Genomic DNA, 20942 nt, shown 5'->3' with positions numbered 1-20942 from the left:
ATCGTTCATTTTAGTGAAATATAATCTGCACAAATATGCCTTTGGTCAGTTAGCGTGACTGGCCAGTTCAGACCGACAAAGGATCAATATTGAGGAACTTCCGTTCAATTCCATGAGGAATATCTCCGGATATTTAATTGGATTGATGTTGCGTATGAATAAGCATACGGTCTCAATTGCTTGCCCTATATTTTTCTTCTCTAAAATTTACAATCTATGCTTGGGGTGTTCATTTTGAATACTATTTCAAAATAGCTGTATAAATGGTTTCGAAAATGTGAATGCACTGTTCTCTGTTTCTGACATTTGTGACATGAAATTCAATAATATTGCTCAAAATTTGAAAACAAAAAATCAAATTGAATTCTGTGTGAGAAAAAAATTGTAAAATAATGTTTCTTTTTTTCGGTTATTATTGTTCTTAGTTGGCAATTATATTGCGAACAGTAGCGATTTCATTACACAAAAAAAAAAATAAAACATTAAAATCACTACTTACACAGTACAGTAATGAATCGGTAAGTAAGTAAGTAAGTAAGTGGATACGATTTCAATTTTCTATTTCGTTTTTGTTTTTTCGTTTGATTTCGTATTTTTTCTCTTTTTCTGTTTTTGAGATCTCATTTTGTTTTTAATGGTTATGTTTTTTTTTATCTTTCTTTGAATCAATTAAGATCTTTGTTTTTTTTTTTGCTTTTCTTGTTATTTGCCTTATTACTTATATAGATTTTCATTTTTTGTTTCTCTCCAAATTTGTTTCTTTATTTCTTTTGTAAATTTTCGTTAAGATTTTGTTTAACAAAATGTAAACATTTTGGTTTTATTATGAGATTTATTATGATACATATATTTCATATCTGAGATATACGAGAACATAAGATGCTTATCATTTTAGAAACAGGATCGAACAATTGTTCTTTTATGTTAGTATCACTAGAGTTTTGCAATAAGAGTATAACTAATGGCAACTGGAAGCATAAAGTAATGAAGAAATTGATATTCGTTTTTTCAATTTTCCATCTGAAACAAACGAACAAATACTGAGAGTATTGGGAATAAACCATGCTGATTTTTACAATTCTATATAAATGCAAGAGTTGCTGTGTAATAAAATAAGTAAAACAAAAAAAAAAAAGTAAAGAGGATATTATTATGGATTTAAGGATAATGTTAATTGGATTCTTAACATGTGTAACTATTTATTCTATATGGATAAAGATTAACATCTTATTTTCTTTTTCGATTACAAATTAATTCTTAAGAATCGCACTTATTTCTGGTTGTAACTTTTTATTGTAATAACAGATTGTTGCAACCATTATACATTGTTAATTCTGTAGATATATATGTATGAGATACTATAGTTAGTATGTGTGTAGCTAGATAAAACCAATAATTTATATAAGTATTGGCTATTTGTGAATTGATCATAGTAATTGTACAATAAAATTCAATTTTATACTCGAAGTTCATTCATTATATACGTCAATCCAAAGGTCACCTATCTATATAATCCACAGTTTTTGAGAATAGCCTACCAGTCTGCACATATAGCATTCATATCCCTTGAATTCAGGATAAACAACTACATTAAATGACCTTTTACTCAATTTGTTCTGTAGCCGATCAATTTTATGGCATCATATGGAGTAATCTTTGTGAAATTCTCTACTCAACATAAATTATCTCTTTCACATCATTAACTTTATCATTATTACTATAACTAATTTAATTCTATTCGAATAATAAGAAACTATAACCAATTTGAATAGCCATACAACTTAGTCATGACTAACTGAGTTATTGTCCGTATATACATGCATATATACACAAGAAATTACGTTGAAACCCGATTCTGTTTAAACTTCAACTTTGGATTTAATTTTATTTTTTTCTTACTTCCATTCTACATAATTCTATATAATAATCCACGCATACAATTACAATAATTGTTATATAAATATTATAATTGTTATACAAGAACGCGAACCGATCAACTTTTTGTTTATTATTATGCATTAAAGAAAAACTAAAATTAGAATAAGCTGAAAAATTAAAGAACGAATTAAATATAAGAAAAGAAAAACCATCCATTACCATCGTCATCAATTCAATGAATCAAGCAATAAAACAAAGCGTTTTTTATGCAAGTATATCGTACACGTACGTATGTATTGGGACAATTACTGGTAAATGAGTTCAAATAAGTAAATCGAGAAAAAATACAATGAAATTTAACAAAAATTGAAAGTAAAACAAAAAAGAAACTTAGTTTGGATAGAAACAGTTTAAAGATAAAAATAAAAAAACCAAATCTGATAGTAACAAATTGGATCTTAATGCCAATTTTTCAAATCAGTAAAAATGTTGCTGCTGTTTGTTAATTTTTTCACTATTATTTAAGTATTCTTTCAATAAAGTGGTTAAAAACAGCATGATGTATATTTTCATTTTTCTTTAAAGTTGGTACCTAATCATACCCACTATCATTATGTTGCATATTTACATAGGTATGTTATAAATTCATGCAACAAATGCAACAACCAAATGCCCTGAATATAAATTTTTTTATTTTTGTTGATTTTTATTTGATTCTCATAATATTCAGTTCATAAGTTACTAAAGTCGAGTTAGTGTTCCCATATCTCGATCCATATAAGTACATAGAGGTTAAATTATGCATAGTGTAGCGTAAAAATGTACGGTACTTGTGTATATATACGCGTATAAATATGAAATAATGGAGAAGTATGAAATTATATACATACACATATTAACAATTTACTCGTTCCTTTATTACACTTCAAGAGCTCGGAGAGTTTATTTGCTTATTTTGCGTTCATTCAAGAGTTTATTGTAACTTTTTAGTTTTCTCTTTTTTTTAATTTCTTTTACTTAAAAGATTTATGCGATATAGTGTTATGATTTGTGTACAGTTGTCATATTTTGTTTTCTTGAAAAGTAAATCTAAATTGCGTGGAGTTTTACTGTCAGTTCATTGTATTTTGATATCACTGTTTCAAATCCCATATGGTATACAAGTTGAAATTGTTGAAAATAAAGAATAGGCTTTGAATTGAATTATGAATTTTTGGTATTTTGGTTGAATACACACACTTAAAAGGCCGGAACAAGTAAAAGTGAAAATTTTTCCATAAGTAAAAGAATTTTTTTGTATATAATTGCCAAGGTTATCAACATAGAATGCAATTCATTATCATATATTGTTCGAACTTGAAGCACAGTTTTAGCTAAAGAATAAATTTTAGGCTCAGATTTGGGTTAGCACATTTTATTAGTTTAACCCTAAAAATATGCAATTTTGAATTTTCAGCTAAATTAAGTATAGAAGCTCGAAAAATCGAAATTTTAAAAATTTAATTTTGCCAGAGAATATCACCTAAAATTTAAGTTTTGAATTTAAAACCCGTTTTCATATTTTGGTCTAACCTCTAACCAAGTTATGAATAAAATACCTTCAACTTTTTTTTTAAAGGCAAGTGCAATTCATAGAAACTTAAGCATGAAAAGGGATTAAGCAATGAAATCCGTCAATAATTTTTCATTTGTCAAAATTTTTCCGTTCTTTTCAAATATTTATTTATGTATAAATGAACTCGATAGCAAACGCAAGCCGAAATTCTTTTATCAATCTATTTATTTAAACAGATTAAAATATTTTTTTTTTTAAATATAATAGAGTAGGTTTTTTCTCTACATTTTAATTAACACAAGTGCAATAACAGTTCTTTCTATTCAATAACAGATTTTCTCCTCGTTGACAAAAAAATAGTTGCAACCGAAACATTAAACTATATGTATAACATACCTATAATATAACTGTATCTGATAAATTAATAAAGTAAAGAGGGGGTGTTATTTAAATACAAAAAAAAAAATAGAAAAAATTAAAAAAATTTAATAAGTAGGTTGAAGTGAAAAAAGTATTTGAAATAAGTAGTTGTATAGAATGTGGCAGATAACAACTAATTTAAATTGACTGCGTTAAGAAAATAAAAAAAAAAATTCATAACAAGTAAAGATTATAAAACTTAGAAAAATTAGAAATAATTAATTGCAATTTAAATTATTTGTTTTGAATTGTTAAAAAGAAACAATAATAAAAATGAAAGTAAGCCACGATTAGGGTAGGAGGAGTAGGAGGTGGAGGATGCAAATATTTTGTTTATTTTTTCAAAAGAATTAATTAATTTTTATTTTAATTTTTTGTGTATTGCACCACAACAATAGGTAATTGAAAATTTTTGATTGAATAAATTATAAATTAGACTTTGTGCAGAAAATCTTCTTAATAATATTCCAAGCTGATTTACGATTTTCAATTTCTGTGAATATTTTTGATTTTAGAATCAAAAATATTAAAAGTTTTGACGCGACAAGAAAATTATACAAAATGGAGTGGAATATTTTTATTGAGATTTTTCAATATTCACCTAATAAGTTGACATTTGGTCCCTCAAATTCAAAATTTGTCAAAAAATTAACAAAATCAGTGCGTCAATCGAGAAAAATTCTAGCTTAATTTGCTTGATACTGAAAATTTCCACATTATACAAAATTGAGTATAAATTTAAAATAACATTTAATTATTGATCTGATCAATGTTCAAGTGGTTATTGCACTGGTATTGCAAGGATCATTGGGTTCAGAGCCCAGTCAGGTCATTAAGTATAGAAATTATATTCAATATTATATAGCTTTATACACATTACATATAAAAATGAAAAAATTAATATTAACTAATTGCCATATTTCAAAAATATCCAATATTAAAAAATACCAGGAATAAATACAAATAAACAAAAAACTACGGTAGGCTCGTCACCTACTTAGTATACTCAATGACGTAATAAACTGGTTCATGGTTATCTATAATATCGTGCACCCGCCAGGGCTCCTCGCAGGAACAAAGAAGCATAAAAAAATATTTACCTATTAAAAATATAAATATATTATTGCTGGTAAATTACATTTAAACGCTATCTCGGACAGATTACTATCTCAATTACATTACTTAAATAAACAAAAAAATTTTCAACTCAAAATGCGTTTTCACAAAAATTTAATTAAAATATTGACCCCAATAAAAACTAAGCGCGAATAGATAATTATTTGAATTCTGTATAGTACTCCAAAATGTAGTCAACCACATCGAAATTGAATCTGTTAAAATTAAATTTTTATACGAAAACTAACCATGTTTATTACTTAGTTTTAATGCATCGAATTCCTACAAAAATAGCCATATACCTCTAAACTCTAATTTGAAATTATTACTTTTAATATTTTTACTACTCACTTACTTAAAATTATTTATTTAGGAATAAAGTGCAAAAGATTAGTTTTTGAAAAAAAAAACAAATAAGTACTCAACTTTAATAGCTTTTTGATGATTTTAAAATTAATTATATGGTTTTAGTAAAAGAGCAATAATAATGAAATAAAATTATAGATGATAAATTGGATGAAAACATGGTGATCATAAAAAAAAATTTAATAGACATCTAATTATTTTAAATTATAATACAAGGTAATTTGAAAAAAAAAAAGAAAATAACCTGGTTTTAAAATTAAAAGTGATTGAAATTACAAGTGATAAAAATCATAGTTGAAACTTTTAAAATTTTAGTTAGAGTGTGCGGCTGCAAGTAAAAATAACCATTTCTGATAAATTTCATGATATTAAAGATTTTTAATTTTTTAATAAGTGCTTATAACAAATCGAACACACCTTTATATTTAATAAAACTTGTAAATTTTTTTTTTAAATTTCATATGAAAAAAGTGCTCACATTTCAATAAACAATTTAACACTTGATATTCTAATGCAATAATATTGTGTAATTGAAAGTTTTTGATGAAATCATCAATAAAGGTGAAATAATGTTATGTGACTGCCTCTTAATAACATGCAATGATTTGATTTTAATGGAAAAAAAAATAAGAAGAACAAGAAAAAATCTCAATGTCATAAACACTTTTAATTTTAATTTAATTTAAAAAGTAAAACTTAATTCTATAGATGAACTTTAAACTTACAAAACAATCCTTGATTGAAGCGGCATACTGAATATTGGTTAATGTTTGAAATTAACCTGGTATAATGCCAATAATTAATGTGAGTTTGTAATAATTTGTTATATTATAATTTTTAGCAAATTAATTTGAAATGGGCTTTAAGGTTACCGCATATCGTGTAAGATTTCAAAAGCAATTATATTGTGATCAAATAAAACTCGTATCAAACATTTTTTAGTATGATTCTATATAAATTATCAAGTCAAAATCAGAAAAAATTCCCTTTTTATCAAGAATTATCAGAGGATCAGAATCGTGAGTTATTTAAAAAAAAAGTCATTTAATTAATTTAGGAATTGTACAAGAAAAATATAAACAGAATAATCGAACATGTTGCATTGAATGTGTTCGAACATGTTGGATTGAATATATATTCAAACATGTTGCAACAGAAATCTAGTATATTTGCGATGCTATGGTAATATGTGTAAAGTTATGAAAAATTAACAATAATAACTTCAATCTATGGAGCTATTTTCAAATTTAAAGAATATGTTTAATACAAGTCTAAGTTAAACAATTTATTTTTAGAAAACCATAAGGAATTGGTTTTCCATACACCGACCGCCATACGATAAATCGATTTAATAAACTACTTATAAACTAAAATTTATTTAAGTATATGTTTCGTAAATATTTCTAGTTTAATAAGTATTTTAAATAATTTAACGCTGCCTTCACTTAAGTAAATCAAATTTTAATATTTATTTCGTAATACTAAAATTTTCAAAGCAAATTCTTTTAATTTTGCATTGAATACTTCTTTGAGTACTTAATTACATTAATAAAATTTAAATTTATGATTTCATTCAACTTTACAGATTGAATTTCAATAAAAATAATATTGTAATTTAAATGTAATTCAAACATACTTATTCCAAAAAAAAAAAAAATTAATATAAAATCAAAAGAAAGAAATAAAAAATTACATAAAGTAATAATAATTTTTTTGTTTATAACACACTCTAAAAAACACCATTATTTAAATCGATGACAGCTGAAACGATTAAAAATATCGTCAAATAAAAGACAACCATAAAAAAATTATTATTTTTGTTTTTTATGGGATGGAAAATTAAAGAAAAATGCGTTAAATAACAAATCAATAAAGTTTTATTTTTGGAAAAACAACGGGGAAAAGTTTGCTTATTTAAGAGATGCCTATTTCACAAATTTCCCTTATGTTTTGTGTCTTTTTATATTTTGTCACGCTATGCAACATTTTCAACAACATTATTAATCAAACATAAGCAAAATATGAGAAAATTATAATAAAACGAATAAGAATGAAGGGGTTAAAGAGCTACGTGGCAGTATTTGTAGTTGAAAATGTTATATATTGTATGATCACTAAACGATCAAACTGCTCGGTCGTAAAATCACACAAATAAAATGTATGAATGATCGCATGTTTGATTGTATAGATTGTTATTTGTTAGCTCGAATTGGAATAACTGCTCTCATAATTACAAAAATTTTATTGTCGGTCGAAAACCCGAAATAAATAAATCAAAAGAGAGGGAATTTACACGAACACTATTAATCACTTCTGTTATAAGTTTAACACGTAAAATTTCTCTCAAAACCCTAATATGTATATAATGTATAGATGCAATATAACAGATTGGCAGCTTATGACCTTTATGGTTATAATTTTTCAAAATTATATTCAATGTAACATAAGCATAGAAATATGAAGGTGTAGGATTAAAATATAAAAGTTATTATTATTGATTTTCACACATCACACAAATACATAGGTACTTAATATAAATTTATTTCAGTATACACGAAGGCGACATTTTTGTAAATGAAATGCGTCACAGATGCAATATTAATGCAGATGCAAATATTTTCTTATATAATTGAAAATATTTTACATTAAACATGCTGTGCTGATTTTACTACAAGTATTTTGATATTTTTTTCTTTTCCTTTTTTTTTTGCCAGTTCGGTTTTTTAATACGATTTAAATAAACCTATAAAATATTGCATTTCAATAAGAAGCATATGCGGTGAACGCATTCATACAATATGCATATGCGTGTTGTTAAAAATTTAATTACAAAAGATGTTGGTAAGTAATCATAATATTTTTATGAGGATTTTAACAATTTCACTTTATGAATATTGTGTAAACATAAGATGATTTAATCACAATCAAATCCGATTTGTGTGTAAGCACATATGTTTTATTTATGTATGTTGTTGTCAGTTTTTGTATGTAATACATGTTGGAGTTGTGATTAAAATATGATTTCATACTGTTAATATTTATTGATCTGATACTTAAGTATTGAATTGTGAAGAAATTTATGTTTTTGGGTAAAAAGATTTTACAAAAGAAATTTGTTGGCAAATATTTTATTAATAGTTTAAAGCTTGCTGCTGTCAGATTCAAGATAAAGCAGGATAATGCTGCAGAATAATAATTATTTTTCACTGTTTTCACTATATTCTTGATTGAATTTTTTAAGACTATCACTAAGACCCAGAAATTTGTTATAATAATTTATTTTGCATTAAATTTCAAATTTTCAACATACTAGCCTATTTAAGATTAAGCAAAGTTTTTAAATTTTTCGTGATATACTTAGGTTTTTAATTGAATATTAGTAATTTTAAGATTTTGAGTACTGATCATATGGATTTTTAAATGTGATCTTTAATACGTTTGAAATTTCTTCCGACTTTCGATTAAATCTAATTTCTTATACTAAGTAATACGAACATAATAATTATTAAAAGCTCTTTTACAAAAATGAAGCATATAGAAGCAACAAGAAACAAATGTTATGTCAACTCCTTTACCTTATAATTGATTTAATTTAATTATTAAAGTATTAAAAGCAAATATTTTACAAATTTAACATTAAGTACAATGAGTAATGCTAAATATACATACATTTGCATGCATAAGTACTTATAATATACTTTATTCAAAATTATTTAAAGTACTTATATAATTTCAAATTTTATTAAAAAAAACCCCTTAGGCAATATTTGAAATTAAATTGAAATATTGTTGACAAAATTCAAATAAAAATTTAAATTCATATGAAAGAATTTTCAATTTATTTGAAAATAAAATATAAAAATTAATTAAATTTCAATTTAATAAAAACAAAATAAGTAAATATAATAATTATTATGTTTTTTTTTTTATAATATTCATATATGTATAATATATGTATGTGTTTATAGCCTCATTTTATTGATATTAAAATAATTTTATTAAATATTCTTCAATTAAGGTAATATTTACATAATTTTGCAAATATAAAGTTCCAGAAAAAATTATTAAATTATTTCAGAAAAAAAAATTAATATTTAAATAAGATAATTGTGAATAATAACGGTATTATGTATATTAATATAAATTTATATATATTTTTATATGTACTCAATTATTATTTTATACTAAATGGTTAAATCAATAAAATAACTACAACTATTGGTGTATTTAATAGTAATATTAAAGTACTATAATTATTTTTTTATTATTGTTAATTAATTTATAAATATATTGTTTTTTGTTAATTTACAATAGCAACATTAATTACTTTTGTAATTTCATTTTGTTTTAATACATGTGTATCAAATATAAATAATTATTGAAATAATTAATATTTTCATATAATTAAATTGATATTTTAATTATAAAATTTATTAACTATTAATTTTTATTGTAATTTTTATTATAATGTACATATATGTATGTTGTAGACATATATGAATAAATAATACGTGAGTAATAAATTATAATTAAAAGTTTTGTGAATGAAATGCAGAAAAATTTTAAGTTTTCCCTTTTAGTAAGTACTTTAATATTTTAAATTGTGCATTCAAATTAAATTAAGAATACTTATTGTTCAAAAATTATTATGTTTATATACATATATATTTAAACGTCCATGAACTTCCTGTGATAGCTAAAATAGAATATTATTCAATTCTTTTCAAAGCAAAACCCATTTGAAATGTTTGATATCTAACAAATTTCTAGTACTTACACCAAATAATTTTAAAAAGTTATTCAAATTTCCCTTTAAATCATAGTCTGTCGTCTAAAGGATAAATTTTATTTAATTACAAAGGACAAATCTTTGTATGAGTAGTTTTGTTTTCATAAAATTTTTTTGAGTGCATTGTTTTAATTTCATTTTATTTAAATAAATAATTTTGAAAATAGTAGTGTGTCATCCATGAAATTAATTTTTAACATTTTGTTTTTCCTCATTTTAATTACAATGATATTTATTTAATGCAGACAGAAACAAATCTAATAAATTATTAAAACAAATATAAATTGCAGAACATTCACATATACATATAAGTATGTGAATTTTTAGCATGAGATTTTTAAATAGGTCACTATTACTAATTGTTATACCGCAATGTATGGTTTTAAAAATGAAAAAAAAAATAAAGCAAATGTGTCTTTTATTTTTTTTTTTAATTTTGTGGTTCAGCAACTACACAATACACTATACTAATTTCCCGAATAATTTCAAAAATTATTTAAATTCTTTTAATTATACATATTATTTTTAGAGATGAAAGCAAAAAAAAAACCCTTAACTAAATACACAATTATATTGCAATAATTAACATTTTGTTAAAAATAAATTTTACATATCCTCATATTATTTATACATACATATAAGTATATTTTAAATTTGAGTGTACAAAAATCAAGGAAACAATTTAATTAGTTTTTTTTTAAATAAAAATAAAATATATACACGTGTAATACAGTAAAATATCTTCTTAATTATTTTTTTGGACGAAAATTTAATAGCATAATTTTAAGGCTGTAGCAAATATAGCGAAAAATAGTAAATTATTGAACCGACATCTTATTCTTATGGTCTATATGTTAGTTAAGTTTCACGAATAATTCTTGACGAGCCGAAAAGTACATCCAAAATCAATTGATTTTTAACTTTCTGTTATCAGGAATTTGAATGACAATTTAAATTTCATAAATATACTCTCTAATAGCACATGTTCTGAATAGTAATATTTAAATAACCCTACCATTATTAATTCAATTTATAATACGCATAGTGTGCTTCTTTAAAAGATTTATAATAATTATACTGGCAGTATTAATTAAAAATTAATTAAAAAAATGTTTATTTCCAAATATACGTAAGTAAAGGGAGAATAAGAGAATAAATTACAACTAGGAGGGGAGCACAATGCCCAAGGACTGCAGTACATCGTCAACCCGCAATACAATCTACAACATATATAAGCAGGTATTTACATTTCAAAATTTTTTTAATTTTAATTTTGGAATTCTAAAATAATGTTCTAATTATATTTTCTCACAATTTGAATTTTATTTTAGTGTTTTAATGAAAATGACACCTGAATTTTTTCGTAACTATTAGGATTTCACTATATATATACATATCTCTAGTTCTATACATACTGTATAGTTCTGTTTCCGCTGATGTGGAGTTTAATAGTGGACGGACTCCTTGATGAACTACTTCGACAAAGAATTGGAATCTAGGCTCTGGGACTATGGCAGGCTAAGGAGCTTTTGAAAAATATGACCAGAAGCGAGTTAAGAAGATTATAATGACTGGCAAGAACCACGTGAGGAATCTCACCGGAGTCTTATTGTGTCACTGCAGACTTAGGGGGTACTAAGTAGGCTTAGTTTGTAAAATGAAGATCCTTGCAAGTTCCGCGTTGAAAATAGGGAGACCTCAGTACACCTTTTGGTAGATCTCAAGCGTGTGCTGAAGAGTCATGTTCTGCATTCTGCATGCACAATAATATCAATAACAATAATCCTAAAACGTGATCGTGCCGCACTATTACCCTAGTTTTACAAATCTACAAATGTACAATCTAGGGTTTCACTGTTATAGCTCCCTTTACTCCAACAATTATAGCAAACACATGTATGAACATATTACTATTTTACAAATGTACCAAAATAATTGCAATTCATAAAAAAAGTTCTATATACATATTTCAAAAAGAGCAGGCCATTCAACCCTTTCATGTTTTGCTTGATTAATTTATATTTATTTCTTAAAATACAATAATAACAACAAATGAGAAAACAAAAAACAAAAATTAAGCATAAAAATGGCATTATAAACAAGCAGAACAATAACAGCAATTTATATTTTACAGATTCTGTGTACATATATGTATGTAAAAATTACAGTTATACTCTTTATGTATTAAAATCTTTATGTTTTTGTTTGTTGTATAAATTTTGCTTTTATTGCTAAACTTTGTTACAATTCATCTGTTTTTTTTTTATTTTTTTCATTTTAATTTGTTGATATTTCAGTTTTGTTTTGTTTACTGTTGCACTCCTTATTGTTTTGAGTCATACACAGTGTAGTTTTGTAAAATACACTTTATTATGTAAAATTTATATAGAAATTGTAAATAATAATAATATTATATATTTATGTCTGTATATAATATTTGTATATAATGTAAATAATAAATAGAAAATAAAATAAAATGTGGAGCTACTGAACGATTATTTTATGCATCATCGCGATTCTTTTTTTTTTTATTTAAAACATAAAAAATAGACAACAAAAATTTAAATAAAAATATTGTGAATGCACTGTGTCATAAATAAATTCCCATGCCATTTAGAACATACTCCATACAGGATAAAATATAAAAATATTATAGTCCCTCAATGAATAAATACATACTTTGTTTTTATCAGATTATCAGCTGATTTACTGCTTATTGAGATGTGTAAACATCAGGCTGTTGCCTCAGTGTCAATTAATTTCTTGATCAACGGCAATATTGATACTGATTCAAGTGATTAAAAATTCAAATACTTATTAATACTACTTGCTTTTAAATTAAAGGTAATTTGCAGACCCTCCGTCTTAAAAATTCAATTGTAATTAAATTATAATAATTTTTCGAACAACCGACAAAATTCAACTAAATAAGATGAAAATCAAATTGAATATTGAAATTAAATTAATTCTTACCGAAAATATGATAATGAATGCTGGGCACAATTGAAAACATGAGAATACTCCAGGGATGATTTAATTTTGAGACATTTTAATTGGTTTTAAATGTACTAAAAGTTACAAGACAGCAATGTTAGTACTTACTCGAATTATTTTTTCTAAATACTAGTGCTAAAATTAGTTTCTTATTAAGAATAATATTATATTACAGACTCACTAAAAAATAGTGAGTCTACAAACTCCACTCTGTCAATTCTGAGCTCCATTTTTAAGTTCCAATAAAATAGTTGTCCATAATATAAAATGAACAAAATTGCCATTTATTATTGAAAGAGCCAATTAAAATTCTCTACACTTATTTATTTAAAATTTATTGTCACCCTCTACTCTACTTATTTTTATACAAATGTAAGTGTTGATTCAATTTGAAATTATACACAAGTTGTTATACATGTATTTAAAATTTGTATAACGAGAAGTTATATTATGCTCCTGCTTAACTTCACAATTACTATGTTCTGCTCTTATTTTTTTTAAGATAAGCATTCAAAAAATAAAATTAATATATTTTTAATCCAAATATCGAAGTTAAACTCATCATTGAGCATAATAACAAAGAGCTTATTTTTTTTTATCCCGAGTTATACAGTATTATTATTGTTTTTTTTGTTATATATATATATTATGTTTTTTTTGTTATACATTAAATCTGTATTGTTATATATCTGTATTTATATGCATAAATCTGTATAGAAATCGAAATAAAATTTGTTTTATTTATACAAAAATAGAATGGAGGTTTTTTTAAAAAAATATATTGCAAAATAAATTTATCTGATTATTTGTATTGCACTTTAATATTTACGAGGAAACTCGATAAATCTTTTATTTTCAATTCGTTTTTTTTTTCCAAGAGTAGAAGTACTAGCATCTTGAGTAATATTGAAGTTATCTTAACTAGTTCCTGGCGAAGTCCCGTCCACGCCATTTTTAGAAATTGAGTCCATAACAGTAAATATTGGTTCTGTCCTAACGCTTATCAAACATATGAATGGTTGCTATCCGCGATTCCTTAAACCAAGGCTCAAACCCTGATAAATGGAGTCATTGTAAGCCTATCTTAATTAAGAATTGCGTCTAATCATTGACATTTAAATGTATGAAATATTTCCAGTTTTACAAGATTGCCCAAAAACAAAAGAACAAATGTTTTATATCACAATAAGATAAATGTTTTATTTCAAAAAAAGAATTATTTGTACAATATTTATTATTTTTTATTCTTTTTTTTTTGTTTTTTTTTTTGCTCTTCATAAAATTATTGCATAAAATGTACTTTACTGCAAATGTAAATAATATTTTATTAGACAACATTAATTTTATTCTCTTTGTCTTTTGATTTTTAAATATAATGTATATGTGGTTGTACGTATTTTAACATAAATGACTGTAAATTACTACTTATAGATTATATATTATTCTTGCTGAATGTTGTTGATCTATAGATACGTTAACTAAGCACAAATATTATACAAAGTGCATGTATATAACAATATTATTAATAGATAACACTTTTGGCTTCTGATCCATTTTTATGCAATTTATGCAAAAAAAAAAATTAAAATTAATTTTATGGCATAGAGGCGAAATAGGATAATGACACGCGTTACATGTATACAATGAAATCTGATTCTGTAATTTAAAAATTTAAAAAAACAACATTTATCTTAAAACTAATTTACTTATAATTGATTTTATAGTTTTTATTTTATATTAAAAATATAATGAGTAATGCAATAATTTGTAAAAACTGCAAATAGGAGAATTGTTATCAAGTTGATGCCAGATGTTTTCAGTAAAATAAATTATTGTAAATTGTTATATCTAGTTTACGATAAGATTTAACAAAATAAAGACAGTAAGGGCCTCGGTCAGTCAATCAAACCGAATTTCTGCACACTCACACGAATAAAAATCTTTGCAAGTTCATCACCTCCTTGTAGTTATTAATTCCGCTAAATTCAAGAGTTCAACATAGAGTAACGGTAAACAATTATTACAAAACGCTTGTGGCGCTTTTTTTTACATAATCTCACATAATGATTAAAATAGTATTAGATCTGAAATCTCCAATATCCTTCAAATATCAGGCAGACAATCTTATCGACCTCCGAAATATTCATGCTTTTTACCTTCTATAACTACTTATGTTTTCATACTATAATAATTTCTAATTCAGTGGTAGACTTCCTGGTAAACCAGATGCCATGCATCAGGCATAGTTCAACTTTGTCTTCCCTATCAACAATGCAAATTCCGTTAATAAACAGACCGTTATACGTTCAGTTTACAAAAACCTTTATCAATCATTGCGTTGATTACACAACGAAATCTTCCCCAGACCAACATAAATATACTTGAATTTTTCATATTGCCGCTGAAAGAAAAAACTAATAACGTTAGAGATATTTAAGCTAACATAGATTTCCATACAATATTACAGAAAGACATCAAATGAGTGTGGTAACACTTAATTAAAATTGATTAGAACGCCAATACATGAAAATAATTTTAAAATTCAAATTTGAGGTTTGAGCTCTTATCAAAATTATAAAACAAAAAACATGGCATGGCTTTGCAGGGGTTTTTAGATTTCTGCTTCTCTTTACATTTTATTACAAAATTTGCGTTTATGAAGGTGGAACCTATAATAAAATGCATTTTTTGCATAAAAAAAATTTTTTTTATACTTATATTTTTATACATTTGTATTACCTTTATACTCGTATATTCATAACAGATTTAATTGAGTGTAAAATTTTACATCCACTTGCAATTATTAATTATAATGTTGAAGTTTTTCCGTTATTATATAGAATGTATAAAAATTATAAATAATGTTAAATGCTAATGGCGCCACTGTTTTTTTTTTTTTAATTAATTACTTTTGATAAGTTTATTCAAATTTTTGCTGTTCTATATTAAAAAAAAAAATTACAAATTGAGTGCACATATTTCAAATTTTAAAAATTATATATTACAAATTATTTGTGTAGGTAAATACAAACGTATATGTATATATGTATTTTATTTATATACATATGTTTGATGTAGGGTTATGTACTTATAATACAATTTTGTAATTATGTAATTCGTTGTTTTATAATTTGCCTTTCTATAATTGATTCTTAATATCATGATTTTCAGAAGTCTTAATTGCAAATGTATTTAGGATTTACGGAAGTATGTTTTGGGATTTTAGGATTTGGCCCATTGTGAGAAATTTTTGAAGATCAGACAAGGGTTTCGGAATTTTATTATAAGTATTTGAAAATTTTCCTGTGACTGAAACAATATTGTAAATTTTTATAAAAACGAGCACTACAAATATTAATTCTTTTAGTTAATCTAACACCTAGCCAAGTTTATTGCAGACTAATTATATAAATAAATATTAATTTAATACAGTTGTATATTAATCGTGTATCATGTATTATACACGTATGTACATTTGTATTTAAGTATCTACTTACTTAATATTTAAAATCTTATTTGTTCATACTGACATAATTAAATAAATTATTTCTATTTTATATTAGATTTATTTATTTTTTAAAAACTGTTCTTAATTATGTTTTATGTCATAAAGTAAAAAAAAAAATGTTATTATCAAAAACAAAATTTTTATCTTATCGCTATTTTGTCATATTATTTGATTAACTTGTGCTTAGCTTTTCGAAACAAGAATAAAAAACAAAAGTATCTTAAGTAATCGTTGAAGTAAATTTTCGACTCACTGCACTAAGTAAGTAGAGCTTTTAATTCTTATATATTATGAAAAGTAAATACTCAAAAGATCTTTTTGAAAAATTTAAGTAGAGTGAGAAATTTTTAATTTTAGTGTGCCTATTGAATATACTTAAAGCAACTATAGTTTCTTTATATCACATTAAAATATATCTATGTACTTAGACCTATACGATCGGGTTATATATAGAGTTATGCTAATATCGCCATTCTTAAACATATTATGTAAGTTCGTATACATGTTTAATCAAAAGACCTAATAAAATTTACATTATAATAGTTTCAAATTTTATACTTTATATTTTTTATTGATTATATTCGAAACTTGATATTCGAATAATAATGAGCTATATTACTAATAAATGAATTCAATGTATAATCAAATAAACTCCATAAATTTGATTACTTATAAGCATATAAAAAAAAATTATTTTTAAATTAACTTTTTCGAATATTGTGTCAAAAATATAGAAGAATAACAATAACTAAGAATAAAGGCATAAATATTTAACTGTAATAAAATCAAATACTTATATAAAGAAATATTAAAAAAAAAATATTATTACACAAACGATTTATAACCGAACATGTATAACACAATTTTATATGTGTAAGCATATAAAATTGTGTTATACATGTTCATGTGAACATACATGTTAAGCATGTGAACAATATTTCTATAAGTTATCAATTTAAGGGTAGACATAATATATTGGGGGCTCTAAATTGTAAGGCAACGTTGTTCCCTTTTTTTAATTTTTTAATTTTAAATTATTATGTGGCTTTCATACTTCTTCAAAATTACAATACTTAAGCAACTAGATTTTGGAACTGCCCGAATTAATCTAGTTTGCTTCTTATTTGGTTTTAGTATGTTCCCCTAGCAGCCGAAGCAATCAAAATTTATTATTTAACTAAATTTACTTGAATTGTATCGGAAATAATTTGCTTTATTCATTGTATATGTACTTGATTGAAAATCAGTTTTTATAACTTGTAAAACATGAACTTTTAAAAGGAGAAATACTTATATTTAAATGAGAACCGTATATATGTAGGTAGCATCTTCTTCCTTACGTTATAGAAACACTTCCACTATAAGAATTAAGTACATAAGTACTTAAGTGAATACTCAACCAAATTTATTTAAGAACTGATTAATTATTCAACATTTTGTCATAAATAAGAATAATGTCGAAACTACACCATCTTTGTCTAAATCATGCCATCTCAGTTTTAAGTAAGACACTTACTAAAAATAAGCTACATATATATTTGCGCCTAATAATCATTCGTGTCATGTAACTAGTTTAGTTACATGACACGAATGAATATCAAGCCAACACTACCGTTATTATAATTTTGTTTGAATAAGTAGTTGATTTTCTGTCAATCTACTTACTTGTACTAACAATATCGAGTGAATTTTGTTATACAAATTTAATTTTATTGCGATTTTCGCATAATTATGTACAAGAACATAAATTTATTAGAGACTTTATCAGAATTTAACGAGTTCACCCATATTTGTTTTTTTTTTTGTTTTCTCAATTTTCTAGTAATAAATTTTTTATTAGTATATTTAAAACAAAAAACTGGTTATTTTTATATTTTTAATATTTTTACTATTTTTTATTTACTCTCTTGTTTTGTTTGTTCTCTTTTATAATTGTTTTTTTTTTTAAAAACAAATTTTCAAGGTCCTATAACAAATGTACACAAACAGCTACATATATCGGTATACACAAAATATTTGTATACCTGCGTAAACCTATATTCAACATAATTCCTAAAGTATAGTATAAGTAGGTATACCAAACCAATGCATGTTTTTACTCGTATTTAAGAGAATTTCTAAAATTAAGGTGTTTAAATAAAAATGTGTAAGAAAGTTTTTTATTGCTCAATTTTGTTTGATTTGTTTGATTGCATTGCAGCATTTAAGTAACGTAAACATAATGTATAAATAAGTAAAATGTATGTAAATATAATATATGTATGTATGCAATAAATGTAAGTATAACTATATTTATATAGTTATATTTTGATAACCCGTTTTTAATTTAAATATTTAATGTGTTTTTTTTTTATTTACATATACTAAATATCACGCAACTTGATCGTTATACATACGAAGTTATTGGTATGTACACACGTACGTATACGTTGCGTGTATATTAAAATGTTTTCCGTATGTTTCTCTTTCATTCTACAATTTAATTAACAGTTAACACTATTTAATGAAGAATAATTTTAATTAAATTAATTATAAATATTTAAGATACAAAATTCTCTATTTAAAAACAAATATTAAGTACTCATGTTTTATAATTTAATAATATCGTAAAATTAATTAAAATGCTTACAATCTTTTCTACATCAATAATATTATTAATTATTATTGATCAAGTTGTTTTCTTTAAAAGCTAATTAGAAAAAAATAATGATTTGGACAAAAAAAATTTCACCTTTTTTAATATTTTGAAAACTAGAATTATCAATTACGATATTTTATTTTCTTTTTTGAGTTCACAATTTTCATATTTTTCTTTTTATTCTTTTTAAATTTTCATTAATTAAAAAAAAATCATTCGATCACCTCTGGTTTAATTATTATGCACCGGCGCGCCGTTATACTTTTTATTTTTTTTTTAATTTTAAATATTTTCAATTTATGCTAGCTATACTGAGTAATTGTTTAATTGATATATTAAAAATCGATATATGTATTTTCACTACTTTGTTAACGGTAACAATTTTTAATAAATGATAGCGGTCATTTTTCGTTCTCGATAATTTATTCTTATAATTTACTTATACACAAAAGGTAATATTTTTAAAATTAGTTAACATTTTATATACACATAGGTGTGGTTGCACTCTGTATTTTTTAAATTTTTCATGCATTTATAGCTCTATATTAATTTTAATGCAAATATCCAGAACTCTTAAGCTTTTCACATTACTTTGTTATAGAATTTGTGAATTTTCAACTGAATTTTATAATAGCTACAATTGTTTGTAATTTTTTTATTAATTTAAATTAAATATAGCAATTAATTTCAAAATTTTTCACACAAAAAACGAATATCCTGCGTAAGTTTTACCAAAATTTTAATTAATGCAACAAATTCAACTAAAGTATAAAATATTTGTATACCGGTAAAAAAAATTTAATGATCAACAAATTAAACGAAATAATACGATCTTTGTTATACCGGAAATTTTTTTTATTAATTCGTTTTTATAAAAAAAAAAAAAAAAAATTACAATTTTCCTCCCGTAATCCCTAATATTAAATTGTTGTTAGCTCAACAACTGGCACGATAAAACTAAATTCAAAATAAAAATATAAATAAAAAAGAACTTATAATTGAATGAGATAATAAGAAAATTCTCTTTTATTGTTTCTCTCTCTCTCCCTTTTGTAACTATCTATTTCCATCTGTCTTGTTGTTCCTGGCTATTACTATGTTGCTATACTCTTACATTTGAAATTTTTTTTTATTTTATAAAATTCTCTTATATTTTATTGCCATAGCAGCAGCCATGGAACCAAGTTCGATTCTCGTTTATGATTATTTTTCTTTGCTTTTTGTTCATATTTTATTTTTAAATAAAATTTTTTGTTATTTGTGAAAAAAATTATACAGTTATTCCAAATCAACGGCTTTACTTTTGAGGATTGATAATGATGGCAAAAATGACAACAATAATACGAGTAATTAATAGGGAATATTGTACAATTCTTGACTTTACAAATTATTATATTAATTGTATAAATTTGTGTATTTCTAGGGGTTGAGAAAATCTTACTTTTCTAGAGTAGCTAGGTCTAATAATTGTTTTAATATTAGTACAGAAATTAAAAACAAAATTCAAAAGGAAAAGAAAAATTATTTTATTATTTTCTTTATGCATGGTTTTGACTGGAAAATGACTGCGACTGGCGGGATGCCAGTCTGCAAAATGGTTAATTTTATGATCTTTTTTATGGGAAATGGTTTTTTTTTTTACTCTTGTTTTGCGTTTAAAATTTATCAAAATAATGTT

General features: G+C 24.0%; 1 protein-coding gene across 1 annotated transcript in view; it reads right to left on the bottom strand.

The window, feature by feature from the left end:
* LOC129618630 (protein sickie-like) overlaps positions 1 to 20481 on the bottom strand; it is a 152720-nt gene extending 132239 nt beyond the window's left edge. The window contains exon 1 of the mRNA XM_055533488.1: positions 19358 to 20481. The gene's annotated coding sequence lies outside the window, so the exon portion shown is untranslated. The remainder of the gene's footprint in view (positions 1 to 19357) is intronic.
* Positions 20482 to 20942: the final 461 nt, after the last annotated feature.

The sequence above is a fragment of the Condylostylus longicornis genome, unplaced genomic scaffold (genome assembly GCF_029603195.1).
Source record: "Condylostylus longicornis isolate FDR11 unplaced genomic scaffold, ASM2960319v2 ptg000009l, whole genome shotgun sequence".
Taxonomy (NCBI): Eukaryota; Metazoa; Arthropoda; class Insecta; order Diptera; family Dolichopodidae; genus Condylostylus; species Condylostylus longicornis.
Note: the sequence above shows the minus strand (reverse complement) of the source record. Positions and strands in the feature narration are given on the sequence as shown.